Below are 19,913 nucleotides of genomic sequence, written 5' to 3' on the forward strand. Positions count from 1 at the left end.
CAGTACTAGGACTGTCCTTCCTTTCCGTTCCAGGACTGCCCTTTCTTTCAGTACCAGGTCTGCCCTTCCTATCAGTACCAGGGATACTCCCTTCCTTTCAGTACCAGTACTGTCCTTCCTTTCAGTACCAGGGATGCCCATCCTGTAGTACTAGGACTGTCCTTCCTTTCTGTACCAGGACTGCCCTTCCTTTCAGTACTAGGGCTTCCTTTCCGTACCAGAACTGCCCTTCCTTTCAGTAGTAGGGCTTCCTTTCCGTACCAGAACTGCCCTTTCCTTCAGTACCAGGGCTGCCCTTTCTTTCAGTACCAGGTCTGCCCTTCCTATCAGTACCAGGGCTGCCCTTCCTTTCAATTACAGGGATTCCCTTCCTTTCAGTACCAGGGATGACCTTCCTTTCAGCACCAGGGATGCCCTTCCAATCAGTACCAGGACTGCCCTTCATCTCCGTACCAGGTCTGCCCTTCCTTTCAGTACTAGGACTGTCCTTCCTTTCAGTACTAGACTGACCATTTCATTTGCACTAGAGCTCTGCTTCCTTTCAGTACCAGGGCTGTCTTTCCTTTCAATACCAGGGTTGTATTTCCTATCAGTACCAGGGCTGCCCTTCCTTTCAGTACCAGGGATGTCCCTCCTTTTAGTACTAGGGCTTCCCTTCCTTTCTGTACCAGGACTGCCCTTTCTTTTAGTACCAGGTCTGCCCTTCCTTTCAGTACTAGGACTGTCCTGCCTTTCAGTACTAGACTAACCATTTCATTTGCACTAGAACTCTGCTTCCTTTCAGTACCAGGGATGTCCTTCCTCTTCGTACCAGGTCTGCCCTTCCTTTCAGTACTAGACTGACTATTTTGTTAGCACTTGAGCTCTGTTTCCTTTCATTACCAGGACTGTCTCGCCTTGCAGTACTAGGACTATCCTTCCTTTACATAGTTGCTCTTCTTCTCAGTACTTGGCCTGTCCTTCTTTTAAGTACTAGGACTGCCTTTCATTTCTATAGTAAGTCTGCCTTTCCTTTCAGTACTAGGACTGCCCTTCTTTTCAGTACTAGGACCTCCCTTCCTTTCTGTACTAGGGCTGTCCTTCCTTTCAGTACTAGGACTCCCCTTACTTTCAGTACTAGGACGGCCCTTCTCGGAGCTAGGGCTGTCATTCCTTTCAGTACTAGGAGTTCCTTTTTTCAGTACTACGGGTGCCCTCCCTTTACATATTAGGACGAAGCTTCAGTACTACGACTTCCCTTCCTTTCAGTATTAGGCTTGCCCTTCTTCTCAGTGCTAGGACTGTCCTTCCTTTCAGTACCAGGGTTGCTCTTCTTCTCAGTACTAGGGCTGTCCTTCCTTTCAGTACCAGGGTTGCTCTTCTTCTCAGTGCTAGGACTGTCATTCCTTTCAGTACCAGGGTTGCTCTTCTTCTCAGTACTAGGGCTATCCTTCCTTTCAGTACCAGGGTTGCTCTTCTTCTCAGTACTAGGGCTGCTCTTCTTCTCAGTACTAGCGCTGCTCGTCCTTTCAGTACTAGGATTGCCTTCCTGTACTATCAGGTCACCGTCCTCTGCACCCTGTCTGCCTGGCACAGGCTCCTCCCCTGAATGAAGCTCCGGTGCTGGGAGGCGCTGGGATGGGGGCGCTCGGGTGGGGGTGAGTGGGTGGTCCTCATCCTCGCCCGCGGTTGGCACCGCCCGGGTATCTCTGCTCGGCTCCTTCCCCCCCTTCCCCCATCCCAGGCGGGCGCACAGCCTGCTGCACAGCTTGGCAGTGGGAGGCCCTGGCAGGAACAGCGAGATGCCACCCTGAGGGTGGGCAGCGCCAGGCAGGCTCTGGTGCATCGGACACTGCCAGGGAGCCGGGGAGGGGGCTCTGCTCTTCTCACTTAAACGGGAGCACTTATATAGCGCCTACTACCCCCGACGAGGCTGAAGCACTTTGCTGACTGGGGAAGGGGCTCTGCTGTTCTCATTTAAACGAGAGATAGTATGAGCATTTATATAGCGCCTACTACCCCCGACGAGGCGCTGGACCACTTTGCTGGCTGGTAGCAGGAGATGTGTGTGAGCGATAACGCGTGGCGGGGAGGTCTGTGGGGGGCGGCTCCCTCTCTTGTTAGATGTGGGGGACAATGTCAGAAAATGGCAGGGGGAGGAAGTGTATTTAGAATGAATCCCCCAAAATGCGCTACATGACTCATAGTGCCCCTGCACCCCAATAAACATCTTGTGACGTCTGTGCACATACAATTTTTCCCTACACACTCAGGGGCAGATTTAAGAAAAGTCAACATTTTTGACGCTATTGATGTACTGTTCAGGGTTAGCGACAACATTTTGACGTTAACCATGAACAGTACATAGGGGCCCACTGTAACCAATGGTGCGCCCCCTATTGATGCCTGCTCTGAGCAGACGTTAAAAGTAGCCGCAAAAAATGACGCAATGGAATCTCTTAGATTCCACTGCACCATTTTTGCGGTCCCTCTAATGCAGAGGTCTTCAAACTGGGGGGGCTGCCCCCCCTAGGGGGGCCTCAAGTGATCCCGGGGAGGGGGGCGCCAAACTCTGGCCAAAATAAATATTATACAGATAACATGGCTTTGTTGTCAGCAGAAGCATGTTATTGCAGTTTTAAAAAGGTAACAGTACTTAAATGCAATGTTTAAATAGGTTTAGACATATTTAAACATTGCTATCTTTCTAAAATAATTGTGAAAAATTCTGAGGGGGGCCCATTGATTTTTATTTTTCAACTGGGGGGGCGCGGCATTAAAAAGTTTGAAGACCACTGCATTAATGGGAAACACCCACAATGCATACATTATGCATGGCACCTGCATAATGTGGTGCGAAGGGTTACAAAGTGGCGCAATGCATGCATTGCGGCACTTTATAAATCTGGTGCTGTGATTTTTGAATCCTAGCGCCACATTAGTGTAAAACAAATGATGCTAATGTGGTGCTAGTGCTTCCAATCTGTACCTCAGTGTGTCTCAAGCGCACAGAGGGTCCTGTGATAATGGAAAGTTGGACAACACGCATAAAGCCACAATCACTATGCCGTTCAAGTATAATCAGGGAACTGGAATTATGCAGCAAAGGAGACCTAAATTATGTGGCAGGGTTGGATAAATTACGCGGCAAGGAAATGCAAATTAAGTGGCATAATACGTCACATTTTGTGATAGTATTACTTCATTATTTTGTCATTTTTACACCTGGTAATAGTGTCTATTAATAGAGTTTTACCTTGTTAGTAACAATTTAACACCCAAACACAATAATAAGCAACTTAAAGATGACTAGCAAAAACCATTCTAGAGCTCAGGAATCAGAGCTGCTATATTTTTTGTAACTTTTGATCCGCTTGGGCTAGGAGCTATTTTTTTTGTGAAAATCTGCAGATTATGCAGCAGACAATGGATTACGTGGCAAATGCGGCAAATGCATAATTATGCAAAAATTTACGTGGCTGCAGAATCGCACAATTCCAGTGTCCCTGAGTACAATGCACACGAAAGGCATGAGAAATGCATATTAAAAGTAAGATCCTACTGAACAAAAAACAGAGTAAAACACTATAATAGAAAATGCAGAAAAATAAGTTGAACCACTTAAATGAACGTCAATGCAATGGACGGTTCTGATTAGCATTCAAGTCTATGAAGTCTCATTTAAGTCTCGAGTACATAGTAAAAACTGACACTGGAGGGTCCTTTTTTAAAATGCTTGGGGTCTAAGTGCTGGCCAGCTGTACTGACTTGGACAGCCTCGAGCAAAGTTGGGTCCGGTTGAAAATGCGACCCTTGCATGTGCTACCGACATGTTGGAGCAGGTGGCTCAGTGGGCTAATGCATTCACTGCACAGATCTTTCTTTGACTGCATGTTCACAAGTCTCAGTCATGGTGGGTCCACTCAGCCTTATATCCTTTTGAGATCGATAACAAAGAGTACAATTTAGTTGGGTAACATCTTAGTTTAGAGCCAAGATACTCATTCAGGGTGAACTTATGGTTTACAAACACACATGTTATGTTATTATTATGTCTGTGATGGTTTCCTTGAGACCAGACACTCAGCGCAGAAATTCAGAGTCAATAATCATTACAACTCTGTGAAACCTGAGAGCCTTGCATCATAGAGACATATCTGAAACCAGTGGTGCAGCACCCAGCCCATCCTGCATCTACTAGACTTGTGCCTTGACACTGGGGCTTCTTGGTACTGAATAGAACCCAGTGGGCTGCGGGTCAGAGGGCTATTTTTGGAGTTGATGTTACAAGTGGTCATCACAATAACCATCACTGACAGAAAGTAGATATTGTAAAGAAGTACACCATTTTCTCAAAGACGCAAACATGAAGGTGTGCTACACCGAGGGTCTAAAACGCATGCTGGTAATTTTCCTAACTGTCCCACTTTTGGATAAAGGTGTAACAAGTGCCATAAAACTGAACATTTTGCTAAACAATACAAGGCTACAGAGAGAAGATATACAAGTCTAATTGTTGGAAGGAGGAATGTACATTTCTCCAATGTATCTCTGGATACACAGTCTTGGTTAACAAAATTAAGCAATTTAGGTCTGACTGTTATGTTGGAAGATGCATAACAGGTCCATTGGACCATTTTGTAACATTGTTATTGGTGGTTTAAAGTTAACATTATGGCTGATCAAAAGGTATCTATGACTATAATATCCGATACAGTGTTTTTTGAGAAATGAAGAGGTAACACATTTTGTCCCACTGATATTAATCCCAAAGCCTACAGAGAACTTGACATGGTAATGTTAGGGTATTTTGAAGAAGATTTAAGGTTTAGTGGTAGGTTAATTTCTACAAAGATATGTGGGGTAAAGAAAAGACGCAATCTACTTGGTTCATGGGATTAAGGCTGATCACGTTTAATCCTTAAACCAGGCATTGATACCCATATTAAGTCGAGAGAACAGTGGGAGAGTTGTGTCATGACGGTTAGTCGGAGCAAAAATGTAGACTCCAGATTAAACAAATAACCTGGGGTGTATGAAAACAAGACTGGGTGTGAGAGATGTATCAATCAATGTGCATGCACAGCTCAAAATCATGCCTGATGATGTGGGCAAGGATGGTATCATTGCCCCAGTGGAGGTGTCAGAATGGACTTCATGTGTTGTGATAGCACACAAAATGTCAGGTGATTTAAGAATGTGTGTGGACCTTCGCTTTTTGAATGAACAGATAATAGTGGATCATCACCCTATACCCAAAATAAAAAAAGATGTTAATGTTTATTGGTAACACCAGTTTTTCAGCACATTATTGACATAAAAGCTGCTTACCATTACATAGACACGAGGAATCACAGCTTCTCACTACTTTTGTAACAGTTTTTGGGGATTTCAAATTTTGTAACTACCATTGGAACTTGCTTCAGCTTTGAGTGTTTTCTGGAAATTAATTGATTGCTTATTTCAAGATGTACTAAATGTTCAGGCTTTTCAAGATGATGTATTATTTTTTGCTGAAAGTCAAATAACATGATGCAATGTTGGGTAAAGAGCTTTACATTTTCCAGGAGATGACAATGACAATCAAATTAGACAAGTGCAAATTTGGAGTTCAAGAAGTTGACAATTTAGACCATAATATCTCAAAGAGATGATATCAAGCCCATATTGGATTTAGGCAAGGCCATTGTTGATGCCTCTAACCGATTGGACAAGGTATTTGCAGTCATCTGTTGCTTGAGTGAATACTACATGCGATTTGTGTATGGGTATGCTATTTTTAACAGAACTGCTTAAAAAGTTGTTACAGAAGAAAGAAAAATGTTACTAGAGTCCAGCACATGAGAAGGCTTTTTGTGGAGTTAAGCAACTCATAGCTGAAGCTGATGTACTCCGTGTGTGGATGGGGTCAAATGTTCAATCACAGTGGAAGGAGGCATTATTTTAAGAGGTAATACATTTGTATCTCCACTAGGAATAAGGCGGAAGTTAATACAGTATGCCCATATTGATTGCTTAGGTAACCCTGCCACTAAGAGAATCTTGCGAGCATTCTATTGGTGACCAGAAATGGAAGGTGCTGTTGATTGATACGTTCTTAATAGATTTCAAATTAACATTGGATTACTAGCAAAACTCTTCTTAATTAGACTCCTTTCACAAGGAGGCCTTGGAAGATAATTGCTATTGATTTTGAAAGGCCGTTGACATGGCCTGGCAAGAATAGACAGTACTTGATAGTTGTAGTTGATGACTTTTTTAAATAGATGTTTCATTGTGTTGTACAGCAAACCTACTGATACAACTATTGGGTTTCCTAAGAAATTGTTTTAATCGAAGGTTTGCCACATGTTATTGTTTCTGATAATGGTACTCAATTTGTGTCAGAGAAAATGAAGAAGGTTTTTAAGTGTTTAGGAACAGAACATTACTGTGTAGTAATGTATTCACCACAGTCCAATGGTTTAATTGAGAGGGTCAACAAACTTTTAAAGAAGGTATTCAAACAGTGCTATCCTCTAATTTCGAAGTGGAAGAATATTTCCAAAGCAATGTTTTGAGGTATCTGAATGTACCAAATTATACTACAGGTGTTGCACCATTCGCCTTATTGAGTAATTAGGCCTCTGTTCGTAAAGTTTTTTTTCTCTTTGAATGTTTGATTTGGTAGATGTACAACTGAACATTAGATCAAATGATCTAAGAACTAGAGTGGAGAAGATACAAGCAAACACTAAGTAGTATCTAAATTTCATGCGAAACAGATGGATGTACAGGTAGGAGACTTGATAATCCCTAAAAGATGTACTAAATGTTCAGGCTTTTCAAGATGATATATTATTTTTTGCTGAAAGTCAAACAACATGATGTAATGTTGGGTAAAGTGCTGTACATTTTTCATGGGACAACAATGACAATCAAATTAGACAAGTGCAAATTTGGAGTTCAAGAAGGTGAATATTTAGACCACAGCATCTCAAAGAATGATATCAAGCCGATATTGGATTTAGGCAAGGCTACTGTTGATGCCTCTAACCGATTGGACAAGGTGTTTGCGGTCATCTGTTGCTTGAGTGAATATTACATTCAATTTGTGTGTGGTTATGTTATTTTTAACAGAACTGTTTAAAAAGTTGTTTCAGAAGAAAGAAACATTTTATTAGAGTCCAGCACATGAGGAGGCTTTTTGTGGAGTTAAGCAACTCATAGTTGAAGCTGATGTACTCCATATGTGGATGGAGTCACATGTTCGATCACAGTGGAAGGAGGCATTATTTTGAGAGGTAATGCATTTGTACCTCCACTAGGAATAAGGAAGAAGTTAATACAGTATGCCCATAAAGGTTGCTTAGGTAATTTTGCAACTAAGAGAATCTTGCGAGCATTTTATTGGTGGCCAGAAATGGAAGGTGTTGTTGACTGATAACGTTCTTGAAAGATTTCAAATTAGCATTGGATAACTAGCAAAACTCCTCTTAATTAGACTCCTTTCACAGGGAGACCTTGGGAGATAATTGCTATTGATTTTGTAAGGCCGTTGATATGGCCTGGCAAGCATAGACAGTACTTGATAGTTGATGACTTTTTTAAATAGATGTTTCATTGTTTTGTATAGTAAACCTACTGATACAACTATTGGGTTTCTTAAGAAATTGTTTTTAATCGAAGGTTTTCCAAATGGTATTGTTTCTGATAATGGTCCTCTATTTGTATGGGAGAACATGAAGAAGGTTTTCACGTGTTTAGAAACTGCACATTGCTGTGTGGCAATGTACTCACCACAGTCAAATGGTTTAATTGAGAGAGTCAACAAGGTTTTAAAGAAGGTATTCAAACAGTGTTAGCTTCTAATTTTGAAGTGGAAGAATATTTCCAAAGCACTATTTGGAGGTATCTGAATGTACCAAATTATACTACAAGTGTGGCATCATTCGCCGTATTGAGTAAATGGGCCTCTGTTCGTAAAGTTTTTCCTCTTTGAATGTTTGATTTAGTATATGTATAACTGAACATTAGATCAAATGATCTAAGAACTAGAGTGGAGAAGGTACAAGCAAAGACAAAGAAGTATCTACATTTCATGTGAAACAGATGGATGTACAGGTAGGAGACTTGGTAATCCCTAAACGACTGGGATATGTGAGTAAAGGTGAATCAAAGTTTACCTTAGCTCTAGATGTACTGAAGGTGGGGAAATACTTGGTCTTATTGAAACACGGAGGATGGTGGAGTTCTAGTCATTTTGTGTGTTTGACAAAAGAATCAGGCTGACATTATGTCGACTAGCAATACCATGAGGTCTAATGTTCATTCGTGTCCTAAAGATTTTCATCTGTTTTAAGGTGGACAGGAACTAATATGAGGACCAACATCCTCAAACAGGTGTGCACCCATTTTCGGGCATTTCAGTTGCTTTTGTGGGGCCGCAGGCCTAAACGTTTATGGGCCTCCCTTTGGTTTTAGATCCAATGAGCAGCCTTAAGTTAAGAAAACCTACCTTGGGGACAGAAGAAAACAAAGTATACAAAGATAGCTGCATCAAGAAGTAACAAGTCTGGGGCCAGATGTACAAGACATTTTACTAGTCCCAGAAATGCCTTTCCCTATGTATCAACCCTATTTTGTGAGTCAATAGCTATTACCGACTCGTAAAATAGGGTTTGTGAGTTTCTATTAGAAAGGGGCGTGTAAAGGGTGTTCCTTTCTAAGAGCGAGTCACACTGGTATGTATGAATGGTTTGCAACCGGGAATGCAGTTGCAAAACATTCAAACTTTCTTGACTTCTTGAAGGAGGTTGTAACACATTCACAAGTGGGAAGGGGTCCCCAAGAGGCACTCCCCCTTTGCGAATGGGGGCACCAACATTTTTTAAGACAGGCAGTGGTCCCACAGACCACTTTCCACTGTAAAAAAATGAAAAGAAAACCTTTCAGTTTTCTTTTTGAAATGCATCCTGTTTTTCTTTAAAATTGCGACCTGCCTCGTGAATATTGATGAGGCAGGTCCCATGTGACCCATTTGGGAATTGCAAACAGTGTCTCAGATACTGTTGTACATCAGTGTTTACGACTCGCAATTTGCGAGTTGCAAACAAAATGCAAATTGCGAGTTGCAAACATTGTGGGTGGTACATCTAACCCCTGGTCTTTTATCATTTATTTAAAAACATGTTGTAACAGAAGAGCAGGGGACCAAAATATACTGGTTTCAGGGCAAGGAATCACAGCTGCCTTCCCCTTGTGGGAGTAAACAGTACAACCAAATGCATTTCAAGTAAAACAAGCATTTGCAATGCAATAGGGTCTCGCATTTCTCCGAGTTACAGCTTTTAGCAGTTGTAAACTCCCAACCGGACTTTTCTTGCCACATTAAATGGAAAAAAACAACGCGATTGTGCTGCTACAGTTCACTCGTACAGACAGTTGAAGACGGCATGCAGGTAGAAAAGAAAAAAAATGCAAAAAAAAAGCACGATCGCGCTGCTACAGTTCACTCGTAGTGAAACCTATTGTCAAAAGTGCAATTATGCAAAAGTGCAATTATGTACGTAACCGGCAAAAGTGCAATTAACTATGTAACATGGTCGATGTCCTGCAAAGCGCTGGACTTCTGCCAAGCAAGATCGTCCTGCGAAAATAAAGATAAAAAGTAGTCCACAAACCTGACGGGAAACAGCTAGCCTCGCATGTTTTCAGTACTTGGTCGCTGAGCTCGAGGAGGGCTAACCACCGGAAATGGCATGACGTATGCATGCTTTCCACTAATGAAAGCAAGCAGATTTTGAAAGGCAAGCCCACGAACCAATGATAGACACTGACATAATGTGAACGGGGCTCTGAGACCTTTTCTATGTACTAAAGCGTCTCGCAAGCGAAACGCATGTGCAATCGCATGCGATGCAGGCTCGACCCTAAAAAGGAAAAAATACCACATGCAACAATGTTTATAGGGCTGCATGGACCTAAGTGCCCCCAGGAGGCTTTCAGGAGTCAGCTCCAAGGAGGTGAAATAGCCTCTTAAAACAAAGGTCCTGTGAGGGAGAGTTTGACTCTGCCAAGGATCACATGTGATATTTAGAATTATTCAAAAGGTCATAGGTGAAATTTCCAGTGCCATGACCCAACACTCGTGGCTTTAGGGTGATATCGCACTGTATCAAGAGCTTGTGGGCACATTAAAAGTCATGTCTCAATGCACAATTTGATATTACCCTCAGTCAGGGAGATAGGTTTGACGAGGTGTGAGAGACCATGGGACATATTTACAAGCCCCTTACGCCTCCTTGCACCACACCAGTGTCATTTTTTTACGCTAATGTGGCGTTAAGGAGGCCATTTCCCTGCGCCATATTTACAAAATGGTGCAATGCATGTACTGCGCCACTTTGTAATCCCTAGCGCCACATTATGCCAGCGCCAGGCCTAATGTATTCAAGGGGAGCATTTCCACGCAGGGAGGCCCGTAAAAATGACACAGTGAAATGTACAATCTTTTACTGCGCCATTTTTAGAGTCATTTTTAATGCCTGCGTGAGGCAGGCGCTAAAGTGACACTGCCATTGTTTTCAAAGGGCCTACCTTGAGTTTTCAGGATTAGCGCCATATTTTTTAGTGCTAATCCTGCGAAGCGCTATTGTCCTAACGTGCGCCATGGTGTGCCGTATTGTAAATACAGCGCACAAACAGAGTTGTTAGGGGGGCACACGGCGATGCCAAAAAAGTGCTGCATCAGGACTGATGCGTCACTTTCTTGTAAATATGCACCCATGTTTTAAAGCTAAAATAAGTTTATTTAGATAAAGAAGCCTGCGCTGGGAGAAGCATCCCAGCTACCGACCCTGATCAACCCCGACGTTATAACCTTGCCGTTTGTTCAGCAGATTATACAATCCTAACAGACATTAGTACTTTCCAAACTAAACTATACCCATACAAAGGTGCATAAGGGCAACGCTATGCAACCCCTTTTCCTTATATATATATATATATATATATATATATATATAAAATATATAACATTCAAAACATTCAGATTATGTTTTGAAATCAACCATGGCACATTTCAGAAATGCGCAGTATGATTACCACTCTGTGCAGCACTTAGTATGCTTTGTGTTCATGTTTAAATCTCACAAAGATGAAAACATGTCGGTTCACTTTAAAACCGTAATGAACTTTGCCTGCCCTCCATCTCTCCTCTGCTCCCCTGTGCTCTTTCCAGAGTTCTAGGCTGGATGACAGCAAAAGTTCATCAATTAATCACAGATAGATGTTCGCTTTTGACATTTCACAAAGGCGCAGCACCATTAATACTATGGGACAGATTTAAGAAAAGTGGCACGCCCCTTAGCGCCCCCCTACCGCCACCATGTGTGCACCGTATTTAAAATACTGCGCACCATGGCGCAGGGCAGGGGGCAATAGTGTCAGAATTTTTTATGCTATTGATTTACTGTTCAGGGTTAGCGCTAAAATTTTGGTGCTAACGCTGAACAGTACATGGGGTCCATTGAAAACAATGGTGTGCCCCCTTTTAACACCTGCTCAGAGCAGACGTTAAAAATGCCAAAAAAAAGGCGCAAAGAAGTCTTTTAGATTTCCATGCGCCATTTTTCCTTCCCCCCTAACGGGGAACGCCACCCTTGCATACATTATGCCTGGTGCAGGTATAATGTGGCACAAGGTGTTACAAAGTGGCACAATGCATGCATTGCGCCACTTCGTAAATATGGTGCAGTGTTTTTGACACAATATCACCAAATTAACGTCAAAAAAGTGATGGTAATGTGGTGATATATATTCATCACCTGTATATTCACGTTAAATCTTGTAAAATATAAATGTTTATCAGGTCACTTCAAAACCATAATCATTTCACCTGTGCGAGCTTGTGCTTTTTCCGGAGGAGATCGAGATAATTATCATTCCTACAGTTCTTAACTCAGCTAGAATCGTGTCTCCATTACAGCACAAAATACATTCACGCCGCCATTCAGTTTATCCATCACAACTTCTACGTGTCCAGCAACATCATATGGCATTGTTATTAAGCGCCAGGTTACAACACAATGGGGCTGAAGCCGCCCGCCAAGGTTGGACCGCCGGGCGGCCGCCAATGCGGCCACACTCCCGCCGTGGCCATTAGGAGATCCCCGCTGGGCCGGCGGGCGGAAACCTGGTTTCCGCCGGCCGGCCCAGCGGGGATCACGGCCGCAACACAGGAGCCGGCTCCAAATGGAGCCGGTGGTGTTGCGGCTGTGCGACGGATGCAGTTGCACACCAGACAGTGAAAAGCTGCCCCTTTCCGCCAGCCTTTTCATGGTGGTTCAAACTGCCATGAAAAGGCTGGGCAGCGCTGCTTGCCTTTGAGGATTACTCCAACCGGGACAAAGGTGGCGGAAAACCGCCGGTCCCGGCGGTGCGACCGCGGCGCTTCCGCAGCGGTAGTAATACCCTGGATTTCACCACCAGCCTGTTGGTGGTGAAACCGATGAAACAGCCCTGGCGGTCAAAGACCGCCAGGGTTGCAATGAGGGCCAATATTCCTAATACTGATAAATGTCAAGCCCTGGACCACAGTAAAGCGCTTTATATTTGAAAAAAGGGCAGGTTCAGTTTGTTAATATGACCTTGAATCTGGTGAAGACTGATCTGCCAAATGATATGGGAGTCTCCAGTCCCCACCGCTCGGCCAGTGCCTGCGGGGTGCCCGTCTCCAACATATAAAAATACCTGGAGCCAAGATATATATATACCTTTCTTCCAAAGAAGAAGCAATCAGTGAGGCAGCTGAGGGCACATTTTCACTCTGACTAACTCCAAAAGGTTGTAACTAAACAGAACAAATCAGCTCGACTCTAGACTGATGCTGCATTGATTCTAGCGTGCCCGGTTCATGATTTTAATAATCAACAAAACTCAAGAGTAGACCTTATTAAGAATGGCGAGGAGGCAACTGGAATGCGCTTGCCAGCTTACAAGCATTTCAGGTTTCTCTGGGAGGATTTGTTAAAAAGCAGATGGCAATGCTCATGGAGCTGGGTGAGGAGTGAGAGAAGTGTGGCACAATGGTTAGAGCGGCAGACCCTGATGCAGAGATCTGGCCTGGGACCAGGGTTCAATTCCCACCTTGGCGGGCCTTAGGCTTAATTCCCCTGGACCAGATAATTCTCACCTCGGTGCCTAATCTAATTAATGGGTCCAGCTCTGGGCAATAGCTTGCTTAATCTCCACAACGGCCCTCACAGCGCTTTGATGCCTGGCTTTACCCTGGGGCTGTCCAGGAGTGGGCGCCTCACAGGGAAAAGCCAGGAGGGGTTCCACAGCGGTATGCGTACAGCGCCTTGAGACCCTAACGGGTGAGTAGTGCGCTATACAAGTGCAAAGTTTACAGTTTAGGAATACAACTTCCTAAGGTGGTAACACATTTTCACAATAGAAGGGTAGTCCCAATCCATATCCTAGTCTACTGATGTTGTGAAAATGGGAGCACCACAATTGGGTGACACAGAGTTTAGAAATCCAAGTTCACACCTTGTGAAATCTCTTTGAAGTGGACAGCGGCTGTATCAACTCAATGTCCAGCGTCTTGGATCCAGAGCGTGTTTTACAACATACTTGAATGTCGAGGAGATCTTACACTACGATTAATGCTGCCATGCCAAAAAACATCCCCAAAAAATATAGCAACTTATCTGCTCCATTATATGAACCTTACTCATAGATGTCACCAAGGCAGAACACTGATTAGCCTGCTGTAACCTATAGGTCTGGCGGGCCAGGCAGCCATGGCTTTATTTGTTACCTCACACATAGCCACTCACTACATGACACTCTGGCACATCAGTGTGGCTTGCAGGGAGGGGAATGGCCAGGGGTGGTCAGGGCTGGTAGCCAGTACAGCTCACTGCAGGTACGTTAGTGCTTCATGTCAGTAGCGGCCGGAGTCAGGGAAAGGTAGTGTGGTGGCGGGTGGGGGGGGACAGCAATAGGTAGGCAAAGAAAACAGAACTTACTCTCGCCCCTCCCCGCTTATCGCTCTTCCGATGTGTGTGTTCACAGGCTTGGGCTCCCAGAGTCCCCTACAGCCAATCCAGATGCTGAACTCATGCAGAGAATACCCATGAGATCAGCACTGGGATTGGACTGGGATTGGTGCTTCCAGGGGGATTGGGAGCCTGTGCCTGCTGTTGCTCTCCACCCAACAATGCAGCTGGGTTGGAGAGATGTCAATGCACATATCGGTTTGGCCGTCCAAAGACGGCCGGCCAAACTAACATGCGCACTGACAGCAGTGCACACCACTCCTCCACCATTTTTCTTATGACTCCGCCACCAAGACTCGGCTCCTAACGAAAAATTCAATTATAAACGTTGTTATCATTTCATTTTTCGTTTGCCTCTGCTGGCAGGGGGGACGATGCTCCTCCGCCTTATCAGAAGACCCACCCCTGCTTCAGGTCCAGGAACATGTGAAAGCCTGAATAGAGCTGAGGTCCTCAGCTAGAGTGAAAAATAATGCCTAGCAAGGAAAATAGTTCTCTGGTTTCGTGCGGCATGGATGCGTCCATCAGTGCAGGTACCTAGCAAGGATAAAGGAGATTTGGGGTAGACCATCTAATAAAAGGTGTGTTTGTGCATGTGTGTGTGTCTTGGAGTGGGTGAGTGTGCTTGTGTTTGTGTGTGGGGTATGTATGTGTTCTTGTGTGTGCTTGTGCCTGTACGGGTGTGCTCATGTATGTGTGTCTATGTGCATCTGATGTAGGTTGAGTGTCGTGTTTTTGTGGTGAGGTCTGGTTGTGTTAGTTTGTGTGGGTGTGTGGGACTGTGTTTGAGGGTGTGTGTGTGTCTTTGTGAGTTTGTGTAAGAGTTTATGGGTTTGTGTGTGACTGTGTTTGAGCAATGTGTGTGTGTGTTTGTGAGTCTGTGTGAGAGTGTTTGGGTGTGTATGATTGTTTCTGAGCTGATGTGTGTGAGTGTTTGTGAGTGTGCATGAGAGCGTGTGTGATCTTGGCATGAAAGCCACGAAGTCATGTGGGATTGCCAGATAACTTGGCTGAGATTCCAAGCTTCCAGCTATGACTGTGCATGTGACCTGAGTTGACAGTCAGTGGGCAGATTGCTGAAGAGCTCACAGAAGAGCTCACACACCGAGGAGTGAATCACTCCTAGGCACACTGCCTCCCCTAGAAGAGAGGATGTGACAGGAAGACTAAGAAGCCCTCTTTCTAATGCATGAGTCTCCAGCTGCCACTGCCACCCAAGGACACTTCCTCGCATAGGAGTGTATGGAGAATCCCATCTTATCCTTTTTTAGGTTATTACAAGAGAGTAGCCAATCAGGGCTCCCTTTGGTTTCCCTGTGTTGGAAGGAGGCGCTGCCTGGGTTGACCGTCCTAATTTCAGTATTTATGCTTCTCACTGTTCACCTTACTCCTCGCTCTTTACATTTCATCGTTCTTGACTTTCCTGGAGTGTTTTGTGCTTCTAGAGTTTGAGCCAGGAAGGTGGCGAGCTGTGGAGGCGCACCTGTGTGCCTGTGAGTGGGACTGTGACCTGTGAAGATTTAGGCCGCATTAATAGCAACCACAGATGACATTTCTTTGCTTGCTGCTGATGAAGGATGAAATCCAAAAATGTATGCATGTATTTATTTAGAGATATACAGCACAATCTGCACCAACTTTGGTGAAAAAAAACTACAGTCAAATTTGAAGTAAGCACTAATGTGAACTGCATTTACCATAATGCAAAGTGGTGAACTGTGTGCGATGTGAGGGAGTGTGTTCCCAACCCCCTTCTTTCCACAAGCTTCTGTTGGAATAATTTTGAGAGCCAAGAAGTGTTGTGCATCAGATAATATACACAGTGAGGCCACAAAAGGTCATCCCACAGTTTTATCCATTGTTTTGTGTTTTTTTAATCTGAATTTCTGCTTAGCTGAACCCAGACCACCATCTTGATGGGATAAAGGTGGGAAGTTTGAGGGAACTCCCAGGTGATTGACGGGGGATTGCCACGTGAAGTATAAAACCTGGGAGAGTGCACACTACAGGTGTGCTGCTTCAAGGCACATGTTGCAACCTACATTAAGTAGCTCTGTTAAATCATTTCCAGCATCACCCAAGCATATAAAAGGAGGGTGTTGGTCCTTTGCCAGATATCCTTTACACCAGCTGTTGGATATCTTCCAGACGGGCTCAAAGGATAATTAGAACCCTCGATCAACAAACTAAGGGCCTGATTTAGATTTCCGCAGATGGGTTACTCTGTCACAATGGTGACGAATAACCTGCCTGACGAAATATAAATCCCATAGGAAATAATGGGATTTATGTTTCAGCAAATGGAATATCTCTCACCATTGTAATGGAGTAACTCGTCCGCCAATATCTAAATGAAGCTCTATGTACTTAAACACTCACTTGTTATATTATAAATTGTTATAAGTGTACAAAAAAACACAATGGACTGGTCTACGTCCCAGTGTATTTACCAGTGGGTGAGACTTATTTAGGTATTCCATTTAACATCACATTTTTGTTTTTCTGAGTAAAAGTTCAAGTTGTCCAGGTGCCCTCATCGCATCTGCATGGAGTCCAGGTTCAAGCAGCTGAGAACACTGCGTACCATCCTCCACCCTGCTCGCCTTGAGGCAAAGTGCCATACTGAAGACAGTGCTCAACAACCCCCCTTTCAGCAGTGGAACTCTCCTCCTAGAAGGCCATCCTAATGTTACTCTCTCTGCTGATGGGTACTCTGCAGGGGCCTGGCTGTGCTAGTAGGTCTGGGTGTCCAGAGATGCCACTATGGGAAAGTCAGACGCTGCAGTAGTACCAGCTGGGTACCTTCACACCATGAAGTAGTGCACACATGTGCACCAGGAGATACTATGATAAAGCTAAAGACTATTCACATACAACCATGCACGGAGAGCACCATATTCAACTAAAATGAAGTAACTAGGCACACACACACACACACACACAGATACACACAACCATGTACAGAGAGCACCTGTTTCATCTAAAATGAAGTAACTAGGGGCATACACACACTCACAACCATGCACAGAGAACACTATGTTCTCCTAAAATGCAGTAACGCGTACAGTTACACAGCCATGCACAGAGACCCCCAGGTTCACCTAAAATGCAGCAACTAGGCACAGTCACACAACCATGCACAGAGACCACCAGGTTCACCTAAAATGCAATAACTAGGCACACACACAGCCATGCACAGCGACCGCAGGGTTCACGTAAAATGCACATCTCGCCCATGTAACTGTGCATCAGAAGCTGTGCTATATCAAGTGAACACCTCTCCCTGGTGAGTCACTGTAACCTGCAGCTCAACATTTAAAAACAGAAATACCAGGAAGGACAGATGGATCCACACAACTGCTGTCTGTGCTGTGCCTTCTCCGTGGGAAAGAAGTTTTCACTGCTGCAGCCCACGCTGCACTGTTCTGTGTGAGGGAATCCATCACTGCTCCTGTCTCTGCTGCACTTATGTGTCTGAAGGACGTTTGAACTACCACTGTCTGTAGCCTCTCTAAGCTGTGTGAGGGATGCTAGCACCAAGGCTGTCCATGTCTTATCCATTACATGAGTGTGAGGGGAGCTTGAAACAAGACTCTCCATGTCTTGTCACTATAGGTGTGTGAGGGAAGCTTGAAACAAGGCTCTCTACATGTCTTATCCATTACATGTGTGTAAGGGACGCTTGCACCAAGGCTGTCAATGTTTAATCAATTACATGCGTGTGAAGGACACCTTCACCAAGGCTGTCCATGTCTTGTCCATTACTTACGTGTGATGGATGCCTGCAAGAAGGCTGTCCATGTCTTATCTATTACATGAGTGTAAGGGAAGCTTGCACCAAGGCTATCCATGTCCTATCCATTACATGAGTGTAAGGGAAGACTGAAACAAGGCTCTCCATGTCTTGTCATTACATGTGTGTGAGGGAAGTTTGAAACAAGGCTGTTAATGTCTTATCCATGACATGCGTGTGAAGGACACCTGCACCAGGGCTGTCCATGTCTTTTCCATTACTTACGTGTGATGGATGCCTGCACCAAGGCTGTCCATGTCTTATCTATTACATGAGTGTAAGGGAAGCTTGCACCAAGGCTGTCAATGTCTTATCCATTACATGAGTGTGAGGGGAGCTTGAAACAAAGCTATCCATGTCCTATCGATTACATGAGTGTAAGGGAAGACTGAAACAAGGCTCTCCATGTCTTGTCATTACATGTGTGTGAGGGAAGCTTGAAACAAGGCTCTCTACATGTCTTATCCATTACATGTGTGTAAGGGAAGCTTGCATCAAGACTGTTAATGTCTTATCCATTACATGCGTGTGAAGGACACCTGCACCAAGGCTGTCCATGTCTTGTCCATTACTTGCGTGTGATGGATGCCTGCACCAAGGCTGTCCATGTCTTATCTATTACATGAGTGTAAGGGAAGCTTGCACCAAGGCTGTCAATGTCTTATCCATTACATGCATGTGAAGGACACCTACACCAAGGCTGTCCATGTCTTGTCCATTACTTGTGTGTGATGGATGCCTGCACCAAGGCTGTCCATGTCTTATCCATTACATGTGTGTGAGGGAAGCTTGAAACAAGGCTCTCCATGTTTTGTCATTACATGTGTGTGAGGCGAGCTTGAACCAAGGCTGTCCATGTCTTATCCATTACAGGAGTGTGATTGAAGCGTGCACCAAGGCTGTCCATGTCTTATCCGTTACATGAGTCTGAGGGAAGCTTGCACCAAGGCTGGCCATGTCTTGTCCTTTACACAAATGTGAGCGAAGCCTGCACCAAGGCTGTCCATATCTTATCCATTACATGAGTGTGATGGGCGCCTGCATCAATGCTGTCTGTGTCTTAACCATTACGTGAGTGTGAAGGAAGCTTTCACCAAGGCTGTCCGTGTCTAATCCATTACATATGTGTGAGGGGAGCTTGCACCACGGCTGTCCATGTCTTATCCATTACATGAGTGTGAGGGAAGTGTGCACCAAGGCTGTCCATGTCTTATCCACTGCATGCGTGTGAGGGACTCCTGCACCAAGGCTGTCTGTGTCTTATCTATTACATGAGTGTGAGGGAAGCTTGCACCAAGGCTGCCCATGTCTTATCCACTACATGAGTGTGAGGGAAGCTTGCACCAAGGCTGTCTTATCCATTGCATGCGTGTGAGGGACCCCTGCACCAAGGCTGGCAATGTCTTATCCACTACCTGTGTGTGAGGGAAGTTTGCACCAGGTCTACCCATGTCTTATCCACTACATGTGTGAGGTAAGTTAGCACCAAGTCTACCCATGTCTTATTCACTACATGTGTGAGGTAAGTTAGCACCAAGTCTACCCATGTCTTATCCACTACATGTGTGTGAGGTAAGTTAGCACCAAGGCTGCCCATGTCTTATCCACTACATATGTGTGTGTGGAGTTTGCACCAAGCTGCCCATGTCTTATCTACTACATGTGTGTGAGGGACACCTGCACCAAGGCTGTCAATTTCTTATCCATTACACGTGTATGTGGGAAGTTTGCAATAAGGTTTCATATCTTATCCATTACATATGTGTGAGAGAAGCTTGAACCAGTTCTGCCCATGCTTTAATTATAACATATGCATGAGGAAAGCTTGCACTAATGAGCAGTGTCCAGATTGTATGTGGTCCATGTGTCAGGGAAACTTGGCATGCCCATGTGGTGAACGTTGCGTATAGGAGGGAAGATAGCAATGTCCATGTGGCACGTGGTCTGTGTCTCAGGGAAGCTTGGCATAATCGTGTGGTGCACGTTGTGTATAGGAGGGAAGAGAGCAGTGCTCATGTGGTACCTGCGCTGCGTGTCAGGGAAGCTTGTCAATATGGTGCACGTCGTGAATAGGAGGGACAATAGCATTGTCCAGG

General features: G+C 44.5%; 1 protein-coding gene across 1 annotated transcript in view; it reads right to left on the reverse strand.

Annotated features, from left to right (window-relative positions):
- LOC138261005 (chemokine-like protein TAFA-1) overlaps positions 1-19,913 on the reverse strand; it is a 232,744-nt gene that overhangs the window by 113,286 nt on the left and 99,545 nt on the right. The window lies entirely within an intron of this gene.

Source organism: Pleurodeles waltl, chromosome 10, assembly GCF_031143425.1.
Source record: "Pleurodeles waltl isolate 20211129_DDA chromosome 10, aPleWal1.hap1.20221129, whole genome shotgun sequence".
Classification (NCBI taxonomy): domain Eukaryota; kingdom Metazoa; phylum Chordata; class Amphibia; order Caudata; family Salamandridae; genus Pleurodeles; species Pleurodeles waltl.